This window comes from Periophthalmus magnuspinnatus, chromosome 4, assembly GCF_009829125.3.
Source record: "Periophthalmus magnuspinnatus isolate fPerMag1 chromosome 4, fPerMag1.2.pri, whole genome shotgun sequence".
Taxonomy (NCBI): Eukaryota; Metazoa; Chordata; class Actinopteri; order Gobiiformes; family Gobiidae; genus Periophthalmus; species Periophthalmus magnuspinnatus.
The window spans coordinates 8,761,824-8,774,219 of NC_047129.1; positions in this window are offsets into that span (position 1 = coordinate 8,761,824).

A 12,396-nucleotide genomic window follows, 5' to 3' on the forward strand; every position below is an offset into this window, starting at 1 on the left:
TTTACAATTGTTAACTTCTTAATAATTATTTGTCTCTACTTGCTCTCCCTACTCTCCCATCATTTTGTCTTTCTGGCGGCAGGAGAATCAGGGGCTGCAGTTTGCTTAGCTGAGTCCATAAAGAGGCGTTTTAAAAAGCTGTGTTAACAGACCAACAAAGCTTTAAATGCACCCCCCTGTGTGAGAGGGTGGTTCCCATAGGGATGTGGCGTGGCGCTCTATTGGCAGACCTCTCTCCGGCCTCTCATTCAACCCAACGCTCAGTCACGGTCACTTATAGTAGGAGGGAAAATCGCACAATTCAGCCCAAGCCTGATCCAATGACATGTTTTTTTTAATGAGCTGGCTCTATGTCTTTGTTTAGGCACCAAACTGAAGTTCGGACCAAGGCAAGTCCACATGAATGAAATACAGGGCGACAGCCAGGCAAAACTTACAAAAAAGAGAGACTTGGGTCTATTGGACAAATGAATAGGGTTTTAAGTATTAACTCTTTCCATATGACATTGTGCACTGTGTAGAACAGGGACAAAATGTGTTCTTTTTAACAATGATACAGTTAGTTAAATTCTTTTACATTTTTGCATATTTTAATAGCTCCAAAAAGTGTGAAAAGTGCATTTAGCATTTGTGGTGCTTGTAGTGCTATTCCTACTTTTGAAATCAAATTGTGTCAGTTATGGGCTGAGTATAATTTGTAGAGACAGGGGTGAACATGCTGGTTGATAAAAAAGTGCCCAAAGTGACTCCTGCGGTATTTATTTTTCACAGACTAAAGTGGTGGTCAAAAGAGGTGCCTGTTGGATATTTCTGAGCTGCTGTTATTTTTTTTTCAGGGTCATACACAGACACATTTCTTTCTCTTTCATTTACACCAGTCCTATGTCTTTTTCAGAGAGCGCTGCTCCATATATCACACATATGTGCACGTGTCATAGGCCCGTGTGCATTTGTGAGCTGGCTCGCCGCTCATTGGGCTGTATGTTCAGGGGTGAGCACTGTCATTAAACTGTCTGCCTGCATCACCAGAATCAACCATCAACCTGGAGGGCTGTCCTCTCTGTCTCTGTCTCCACCACTCGGCTCCTCTGTCCCCCTCTCCCCTTCTTTCTTCTCCTCTTTCATACCTTGTGTCTTCTTTTTCTGTCATTCTCCTCTCTGCATCTCCTTGTCCCCTCAGTACCGCTCTGTGCTCTCTCTACACACACTCTAATTTGGCCTTCAGCCACACTTGGTTTTGCATAAAATGCCACAAGAGTTTAAGACAGATATTAGATTGACATTAATGCAGTTACAAGTATGTTGCATTGATTGCTTCTTGTCGAAGTCTAGTATTTGTAAATTTCACAGTTTCAAGTGCACACAGGTGAATCATTAACATGGGAAAAAAGTTGTTAGACATAGAGTGTAGTAACCTACTTTCTTGTCAAATAGCTTTACACACATGAAGCTTGCTCTCAAAATAAATACAGTGGGCAAACATATTTTTTACTGTAGTCAACATATTGTGTAAAAAACACAACACGCAGCTGTTCCTCTGGGTTACACCTGTGAGCCCCACTAAGATTTGTTGCATAACATGTTTTGCCTTTTATAGATTTTAGAACTTAACTCAGAGTGACTGAAAAAAATATTTACAGAAACAAAAATAAATAAACAAATAAAGGGAGCTCACTGGCAGATTCAATGTGCTTATTGTCAATGTGATTGTAAGTGACCAGCTCTAAAAATTGATGCTCTGACTAATTCTAAAAAACTGACTTTATATAAATTAAGCTGTTAGGTTTGACTAAACTTAGACAATCATTAGAAAGCAGACGGTATATTTTGTGGCCTATTGCACATAAAAAACCCAAAACAAAACAAAAAAAACTGTTGGGCGCTGTGCTATTGCTCAAGCACCCTTCTAGGGTCTCGCCCAGTCCTCCCATCAGATGAACAGCTTATCTGTGATGTCCCTCGCTCATGTTCAAGGCTGTGCTAATGTGGAATTAGTATGCAGCGACGCAGACAGACCGGCCTGTGCAGCTAATAGCTATCCAGTCTGCTGTAGCAAACCACCTAGCCTCCTGCTACCCTTCCCTCATCCTTTTCATCGCCCCACTCCTTATGCCCTACTCTGGACCTTAATGGGATGTCTGAGCCGATCCAGTACTCCCCCAGTTTACCATAAAAACACACCATATTCCCCTCCCCCTTTTTAGCTCTCATAGCACCCATAGCAGCTCCCCTTTGGTTCTCATGGCTATTGAGGGGGTCCCAGACACCCTCTGCTTGGCCCCCTCAGCCTTAACTTTGCATAAATTAGGCACGTCTCCCTGGTGTCTCGTCAGCCGGTTAAGGCACGGCTGGGCTGGGCTTTCCCATCTCCCAATCTGCTGTCACCTTCTGTCTCCCCCTTCCCTCCCCACTAAAGCTACTGTATTCTCTGTAAGCAGCTCAGTTAAATTCAACCAAAATCACCTTCACTTCTTCTCCAGATTTTTCCTCCGCCAACCTTCATCCCGGTACTTCCGATTTTTTTCCCCCTGCTCAGTCCCTTGGCACGCTCCCTCCCACTTTACCTGTTTTATATTCTCCACATTCACCGCTGTGTCTACTTTTCCTATCCTTGCAGCAGTGTGTTACCCAGATCAACCCTCCTTCCTTAGCCTGGATATTGTTTACATCTGTACTGGCTAATCACTGGTGGAGCCTTCCTAGACCCCACAGCTGTTGCAATAATACAGGGGGATTAGCAGTCTTAACACGGTCTTATTTGGGGAGTTTTCTCCAATGATCTGCTTCTTTCTGGATTTGACCTTTTTGGTTTCCTTCTGAGTTGAGAGTTGGCGGTCCCGTATCTCTTTGATTTGTGATTTTTTGTACAAGAGCGTGATGCACTGATGCTGTGAGCTTGTGCTCCCTGTTACCTCAAAACTTGGTTTGTTAAAACATGATATGGCATTACAAGGGAAAAGCCAGTTACAATGCTATAGGTATTTTGAGATGACTTGTGTACATATGGTGTACACATATATATATATATATATATATATATATATATATATATATATATATATATATATATATATATATATATATATATATATATATATATATATATATATATATATATATATATATATATATATATATATATACACACGTTTATTTGTATAGCACAATTTGTACACAAAGTAATTCAAAGTGCTTTACAGAATAAGAAAGACATTAAAATCACACAAATTAAAACATAAATAATCAGAAATAATCATTATAGAAGTAACATTAAAATAGAAGAGTGCAAAGTAAAAACCTTTGTTTGATATTGTATTGATATTGTATGTTTATGACACAACTGACTAACACTATAGCCATTTACATACAATGTTGGCTAGTGCAGTTAGCCTCCCTCTGTGCTCCCTGTGGTGACGCCTACACACTCTCCTCTTTACCTCAGCCCGAAACGTAATGACCCCAGCTCCACAGACTCAGCATCTCTGCGTCATGCGGCAGTCTCCTTTTATGACAACGCAGATCACCACAGATATATGTGTGTGTGTATGTGCTGACGAGGAAGTAGCTTTGGGGTCAATGTATTTCTGTCTGGATCCTAATCCCAAAGGTGATATTAGTCTGGCCCCTCCCCCTGTACTTGGTCTCTATGTGTGGTGAGCTGTTTGCTGCAGGCGTTAGGGTCAGGCAGGAAGCCCAGACAGGCTCCAACTTGACCCCTGACCCCTGGCTGTCTGCGTACTAAAAGGTCAGGTGCAGCATTGATACAGACAGCTGATAGACGCACAAACAAACACACAGGCACACTCCAATTTCCTCCTGTAGTTAAAGAAGCAACGGACAGGCAGGTCTGAGCAGATGATGAAGCAAACTGCAAGCAATAAATAATTAGCCCAGTTATAAAAAGATTGGACAGTGTGGTAAATATATTTAAAAAATATATATATTTCATTATATGTATTGTGATATTGAGGGACCATAAAAGATTGGAAGGATGAATGTCTTAAAATATAATTGGCAAAACTGTACATGTTGATTTGAAGGTCAAAGTCTCTATAAAGTATAAGTGGATCCTTGGCATTCAAACCTTTTGTGAACGTATGGCCATTTCGTTAATGTTCTTTTCATTGTGAGTCATTGTATTCCGTGCATCCTGTTTATATTTTACTCTCTCCCAATGTTTTAAGAACATTTTCATAGTGATGTATTGTTTGAATATAAGTATTTGTTATGCAGATGTACATGTGCATAAATGGTACCAAGCTCTAATGTGAATTGTTCGGTCTTTTGTCTTCACAGACACAGAATTGCTGTCTGGACATGAGGAGAAGCACTACTCTGCACACGGCCTAATGGTAGCTTATATCTAGTATCTTATGTTTAGTTTAAGGACATATGGAAAACCTCTCACCTGGATGAATTAGACACACATCGCTGGGCTGTGATTATCAGCGGCCTTTTGTGAATGCGGACAGGTAAGTTGGAGCTGCTCTGAAAAAAGGTAAGCTTAAGGTTGAATCAATTTAAAAGCTGTCTGAAGTGTAAAATGGAGCTGCCAAGCAATATTGTTCAAAATTAGTTTCATTAGATATGAATTACTATATTTGAGACCAATTTGAGGTCGGAGATTGAATGAGACCCCATGGGGTCCTCTTTCTTTTGACTTTGTAATTTACATTAAAGTGTTTGACTGGAAATCATTTGGCAAGACTTCCCTGTTGAATTAGTTTTCTATTTTATGCAAGACATTATGTACACATTCATATTTAAAACTCATTTCAGTGACTGTAAAGAAATGATTTAATGATATTTACATGAAGACACCATAAATATATATGTTTTCAATAAAGTTGCAAAACCTGTGAAAAGAATATTTAGTTTGTGTTTTTATTTACAAAGATCCCAGTATAGTGTTGTTTTCTTTGCATTTCAAGTGTCGTAGGATATATGATGCACAATGCAAGACAAGTGCTTAATCTGTTTCATCTTTTATTCTTTTATTGTTTTGTGGCCATCACGTATTTTCAAAAATAGGAAAACAATTTCTACTGTGTGTAGAAGGACCACAGCAATACTGTGAAATGTTTAACTTTGTCCAGTAATGAAATGTATACACATTAGTTATAATGCTAAGCTCTGTATATTTATACTGTGCAGGAGTATATACGCTTAAGAAAAAACTTTTTCCAGTCCTGACTGAAGACTTGTGTGACAACAGTTAAACCTAGTGGCCTAAATCTGTGGTGTCAATTAGATGCTTTGTGTGCAAGCAGCAGGGGTGTTGAAGCAAGAAGCTGGAGACCAAAGAACCTCCAAACAATGATCATGCACCCACTGGTCCTACACTGTTTTGTGGACATCTCTTGCCCCCCCCTCCTGTCCTACACCGAGGCTACGCAATGCCCCAATGCCCCCAGTGTGCTCCAGTGCTTCGGCTCAAATGGGCTCCATGCACCCCTCCGATCCCCACTCCACCACTGCCTCCTTGCTCTGCACCTCCCTATGACTGGTCCTGACCTGGAATTAGGGCCAGGCAGAAAGGCTGAGGTGAAACTAGGAGATTATCCTATTCTGTGTGTCCAGTCATCAGTGCAGTATTGACCATGGCGGCCCACCCAGGGAGCACCCAGCGAGCCGTGAGATGGCCTGATATACATGCTTACTGGCCGTGCTAGATTCTTCGAGCCTCACCGGGGAGGAAGGCCGGGCACTACACGCTGGACGCCTTCGGAAAACACTGGTCAGCCACACACAAGTGCACACAAACACACACACATCTATAGAGGGGCGTAGAGTCAAAGTCGTGGACATCAGGTCGTTTTCTGTGTCCTGTGAGGCGAGGAGAAGGTCATTGGGAAGGTGGAAAAGCTCTTTAATGGTGGCAATGATACCATAACACCTATAGATAGAGTTACGGATCATGTCACATACAGTGGGTATACAGAGCATGAGTGGACATCAAGGCCCACCTAGAGAGAGGGCCGCTGGGAAGACAGTTTTTATCTTTTATTCATTTATGTGGACAAAACAAGTTCACAGCTAATGTAAAGTTATAATTCCCGTCCTTTAGGTCTAACTAATATGCTGAAAAATAATTATTACCGAACCATGTCCCACCCAAGTTGAAACACTGTATCTATTTATATGTTAAAAAAATCTAACATTCACCCAAATGCATGCAAGTTGTCTCACAGTATTATAACTATCAATGGATTTCAAAATGATAAAAATTTGAATAGTTGCCATAGCGATTAACAATACAGAATATAATAACTGTTAAATGGCAAAGACTGACAAAGATATCTTAACTTAAAGTCACAATTTGAAAGAAATAGGCACTGTGTATGGAGATTCAAATAAATCTTGTCTGTACTTTTATATCTTTCATGGGTGTTGTAAATATGGACCACAACACTAATTTAAAGGCATTTGACTACATGTACTAAAACTTCCATTAAAGTCTTCCCTAACTCTTTGACTGTCCTTGCACAAGTAGTAAAAGCAGCCCATTGTTGACCTAAATAAACCCTCGGGGTGCACTAATTGTGTTGTAATTGGTCAGTGGTGTGTTGGTCTATAAAGCAGTGTGACATCTTCTGGGCCTGTCAGCAGCACAAAAGCCTCTAACAGCAGGACTGAGCGCCTCCAAGCTCATTAGCCACAAAAACAAACAGGACTTTACACACCTTGTTCAAGTTTACATTTATTATGCCACCACTGTGTTAATACATAGTAGTAAAATGTCCATAAAAATTAGGCATGGCTGCGGGTGCAGCAATTTTGTATCCATTTCAGCTGGGGACAATTTATAGTAGCGATCTGTTTTTATGTGTAGTCAGACTGGAGGACACTATAGGAGTTGGTCACACTTGTACACTATGTGAACTTTCATATTGTGGTGGGTGTGTGTATAAAAGGACTGTTTTAAATGTATTATGCAAATGTGTAGTAAGGTGCAGTAAAAATAATGTATTGTAATTTCAAATGTATTTCTGTATTATGTATTATATGTATACATATTGTGAATTAATGACCTGCCAAATAAGTAAATCCTCCCAATGTGAAATAGAACTAAATTGTCTTTTATAGTGTAGGCATTTTGATTGCAGAAACTTAAATCAAAATATTCCAAGACAGATATGGATGCTATAACATTGTTAAATGTTATTTAAAGTACCTTTGGTCTCTGTGATGTAAAATTGATTTAAATAAATGTTTACGAGATGTATTGCTTAAACTTCATCTAGGATACATACATTGTGTTTCATCATTGATCATGGGGTCAGACTCTTTTTTTATTCATTCTTTGTGATTAGCTTTTCCAGAAATGAATTTCCTGTGTAAACAATAATTTCAAACCTCAATGTTTGTGTCCATATTTACAAATAATGTAAGACTTTTTATATTTTGGACCAAACAATTGAACTCCTCAATTCCAAGTCAAGTTCAAATGCCATATTTAGAAACAATGCTCATTTGTGAATTTGTTTTGATTTGGGTGAATAAAAATCAATATTAAGAATCCCTACATGATTGTTTTTTGTCTCTGTGTTCCTTGAGTGGGTAAATGTCTAGCTTGAACTTGACAGGACCTATATAGATGCATAATAAAAGTAGAATCACTGACATCAGTGCACACAGAGGGGTAGAGAGGGGTTAGACTAGTGCCAGAACATGAGTGGGTGGGGCTAGCATTCTTAAAAAGTAGGAGAACTTGGAGCCTATAGTCTGTCATGCTAACTACACCCATGGCATTGAATGTGGACTGAGGGAGCAGAAGGTTCACAGGACCCTGCCTATTCTCATGCAAAGTCTATGGGGGCCATAGAGTTTGCACCCACGGCACACCAGCACCCCTCATAGGGACATGGTTAAAATCGGCACAAACCAAGAGAGAAAAGATAAACTGTGCATTTTTACATCACGTGTTTGCACAAGTGATGTAAAAATCTGAGTCTGATTATAAAGGTCTTAATGCATTTGTTAAATGTATCCATGATGTATAAGTGACAGGTAAAACACAAACACAAAAACATCTTCATTAATCATTATTTGCATAATTTTAGAGAATTTGAAATGGAAATGAAATTGATTAAAAGCAACAAGAATCTAGAAACCCAGTGATAAAGCAATATTATAATAATAAAAAATAAAAAACAAACAAACATCAAATGTCTTTTATCCACAGTGCACTAACTGTATAATACGCCATTTTATTTTTAATGAATAATGCATTTTTTATTGTTTTTTTTTTATCAAATTTGGAGGTGTTAATGAGAATATGTGCATTTTATATGCTGTAAACATACCACACCATAGCCATATAGGGCTGTTATTCCAGCAAACACAGTGGCAACATACATAGACACTGGAGGCTCGATGGTCAAGAGTCTTGCCCAAGGACACACTGGCAATGTATCACATGTTTTGGCTGCACCACTGCAGCACCTGCAGTGTTTTCAGTGGTCTCCCATACAGTTCTAACCAGGCCCAACCCTGCTCACCTCCCAAGATCAGACAAGATCGGGCATTTTCAAGGTGGTATGGCCGACTGAATAAAATCTAATCAAATAATCTTTGTAAGTGCCATAGGTAATCAGTGTTATTGCCACCATTAAAAAGTCACTGGTATTGGTCTGTGATTTATTTTAAAATCTTTAAAATCATAATTTAAGTTGGAAATGAATATTATCATTATTGTCTACTTTTGTTAATCTAATAAATAACACTATAATTAAAATTATGTTTTACATTAATGTATTCAAAAACTATGTTATTTTGGGGTTTTTTTTCATTTAAATACCATATTTAAATGTGTGGAAACACACAATATGAGCAGATTACAATGGAGACTCACTGCAGATGTCTCAATTTTGAATGCACCTGCAAAATTCATATTTCCCAGATTTCAAATGTATGTCATCATATGATGTGTTGTATCTTGAAGTTGTGGTAAAACTTTTCTGCACTGTTGCATATCATATGAGAGAATAGCACGCCCTTACCCTGTCAATAAGAGCACTTAAACTTTTCATGACCTTGGAAGTGCTAGGTTACACAGTGGCATCAACCTGACGTAATTTTCTGCAAACATATTTTACCAAATTTTGTCTCTCAATATGCCACAAATGCAATTTCTATTTGCATTTAATTTTTGTCAATCTCTGTATTTTGCCCTGCTCAGAATGATATTTTTTTTTATTTACTTCTTACATGTTCCTCATGATGTGGCTTTCAGGAAGCTACAATTCATTTAGTGCCATTGAAATGCCAAGTGTTGGAAATGTCAGGCATATGCTGTACATGCTCACATACGTTCTCTTTAAATGCAAAACTCTTAATGCAAATGAAGTGTCTTTACTCCTGCAGGCTGGAAGAGCAGTAACAAGCACATATGGCTTTATAGATGTATGTGTTCACATTTAGTTACGCTATAGTCTCCAGTTTTACGTGTGTGAGTGTGAGTGTGTGTGAGTGTGTGTGTGTGTGTGTGGGCTGTGATTGAGCGAAGGCCAGCACGGGCTGCACACTCCCTCTAATGGAAGAGAGGGGCCCAGCAGCTCCGTAATGCACTGACCTCAGAGCTTTTACAACGCTGCCAGCCGATAAGTGGCAATACGCTGGATCTTATAAAATTAACAAGACTGGAGCTATGGAGGAGTGAGTGAACACAGATGACATCCATAGCACTTGTAAATATCAGGATGCTTACACAGGGAAGATGATGGCAGGATTTTACAGTCACATTGGACAGATTTGATATTTTTCAGTCATTTCCAGGCTTCCTTAAAGGGTGCTTTTTATGGGGAGTGTTTACAGGACAATTTATGTTGGGAATAACATCTCTCAAGGCGTTTTTAATGTGGCTGAATTTATGAAAGCAGGCACTTTAAGCCTGAAGAAGTGCTGGACTGCTGCCATGTTGCCACTACACAGTGGTGGCCACTGGGAGAAGTTGTTTGTGCAGATTTATACTAGATGTATTTATGCATTTGTTTAATTGTGCAACATGTCCAGGTTAGTACCCCATCACCCAGCTTCATCACAGAATATGTGACTCACTTGGTTGCTGGTCTGATTCAAATATTGAAAAGAGGGGTCATTTATCTTTCTAACAACTTTCTAGATTCTCTCACCTCACCAAAGACAATATCACAGAACGTATATACACCAAAGGTTTAGTTGTACTTTGTCTAGACACTAATAACCATGGATCTTTTGAAAATGATGCTTTTATTGGTCCTGATATCATATTAGATAATGCTCCTTTTTACGTGATCGCCATTCATAAAATTGCCGTGGCCTCCCGATTTGACTATTATTTCGAGTAGATTAGTTACAGGTCATTCCAAGTGGCTGTCCCTGTTTTACTATTTTATCATATTTGAGATTAAAGGCAAAAACATGGTAACACATTGGTGTGATCCACTGTCTCAATAGTGACAAATCCTTTCTTCCTGGTCTAACCTCATCACCTTTCTCACACTATTCGGTCCGGTTTATGCGGCACAGGAAGCCACTATTTTAGTATTTTTCCCCATTTGCTGAGTGTGTGAACACTATTGTCTGTCCCAAGCCTGCAGCAGCTTCAAAGTGAATTATTCATGCTGGATTTGAATACATGCAAATGGCCCCCTTTTCTTCCTGGCACACATCCAGGTTACCTATGGCAACGGCGCCTCCAAGCAGCATCTTTTCCATAACCCCTCCTCTTCTTGTTTGGAGCAGGCACCCACCCTCTGACAGTGTGATCCAGCTCGAGGTATTGTGCCGAGGGTTGCAGTACCAGGCGCCATGGATGCAGGCAAGAGGGTGGCAGGATATCCCATAATTCACAGTCAAGGTCATGGCCGATGAGGACGAGAGCTGGTGAGATGGAGGACAGGCAGATGGGCCTTTGCATTCATGCACACTGCAAGGAGACACACAAGCAACACTGAGAGGGAACCACCCATAAAAGACAAGAACACACTTATTTCTAATGATGGTCCAAGCAATTTTAAATGCTATCTTTTTTAATCTTGTCTTCTTAAATAAAATATAGTTAGTCGTTAGTTATTATTATTTAAGCGGGTAATATTCATTGTTCTTGTGCATCACATAATAACACTATATTTTATTTAGTTCAAATTATTTGACATTATAGCGAACAAATTCTTACAAATGATAAATTGCTATTAACGAAAAACAAAAAAAACCTATAACAAACAAAGAAACAAAACACATTAGCTGCTAACTTCAAAGTACTTTAACCAGATTTTGGCTTGGCGTTACTTGCCTTGCTCACTCACTTTGTGTTATGATCCTTCTGAGATTCTTTTACAAGAGAGACCAGAAAGATAATCAAAACATTTAAATGTATTTACGAAAATTGAATAAATTACAGAAAACGTAAGGCGTGAGAGAATGCAATGATCATTTTCGGATGAGAGGACGGGTCAAGTTCAGGCCATGCGCTCATCAGACCAAAGCAGAGCCAACAGCGCACTCTGCTGCCGCTCACTGGAGGACTGAGGGAGGTGGAATCAACACCATTTATGATGAACAGTTTTATATTAGAAATTGTATTGTACTATTCATTAGACATAGATGCATGCATACAACTTAACATGTATACGTTACTATTATCACCGTATTTTCCGCACATAAGGCGCATCGGAATATAAGGCGCACCTTCTATGAATGGCCTATTTTAAAACAAATTTCATATATAGGGCGCACCGCATTATAAGGCGAATAGAATATAAACTACTGTAGTAGCTGAGGTTGTGTTATGCATCCACGAGATGGAGCTGCGCTAAAGGGAATGTCAACAAAGCAGTCAGATAAGTCAGTCAAACTTTATTAATAGAATAATAATAATAATAAAAAAAAAACATTCTGAAAACTTTGTTCACTCACAAAACAAGTTAATGCATTCACAATATAGTAACTCTCGAAATAGTGCAAAGCAATAACAATAACTCAACGTTAATGTCCATATTCACAATATCTCCCAGCCTTGTTCAGTTGTAAACACGTGAAAGAAACACGTAAAGCTCACTTTTTCAGTTCATTCCTTATTCACGAATCCGTTGAATTCTTCCTCTTCAGTGTCTGAGTTGAACAGTTGGGCGAGCTCATTCAAAGTGCTCGATTCCGTCTCGTCAAAATCGCCATTATCCGTGTCGCTGCAGTTCAGTGACAATTCCTGCCTTCGTGAAAGCTCGGACCACAGTTGAGACTGATACATTAGCCCAGGCATCCGCAATCCATTGGCAGATTGTGGCGTATGTCGCCCGGCGCTGTCTCCCCGTCTCCCTGTTATCCCTACAGCGTCGGATCCTATCGTCGCAGATAGAGCGCGGTTGCGGACTTTCCAGCAGCGTAACTCCGCAACCAGTCGTGCTCTCATGTAAA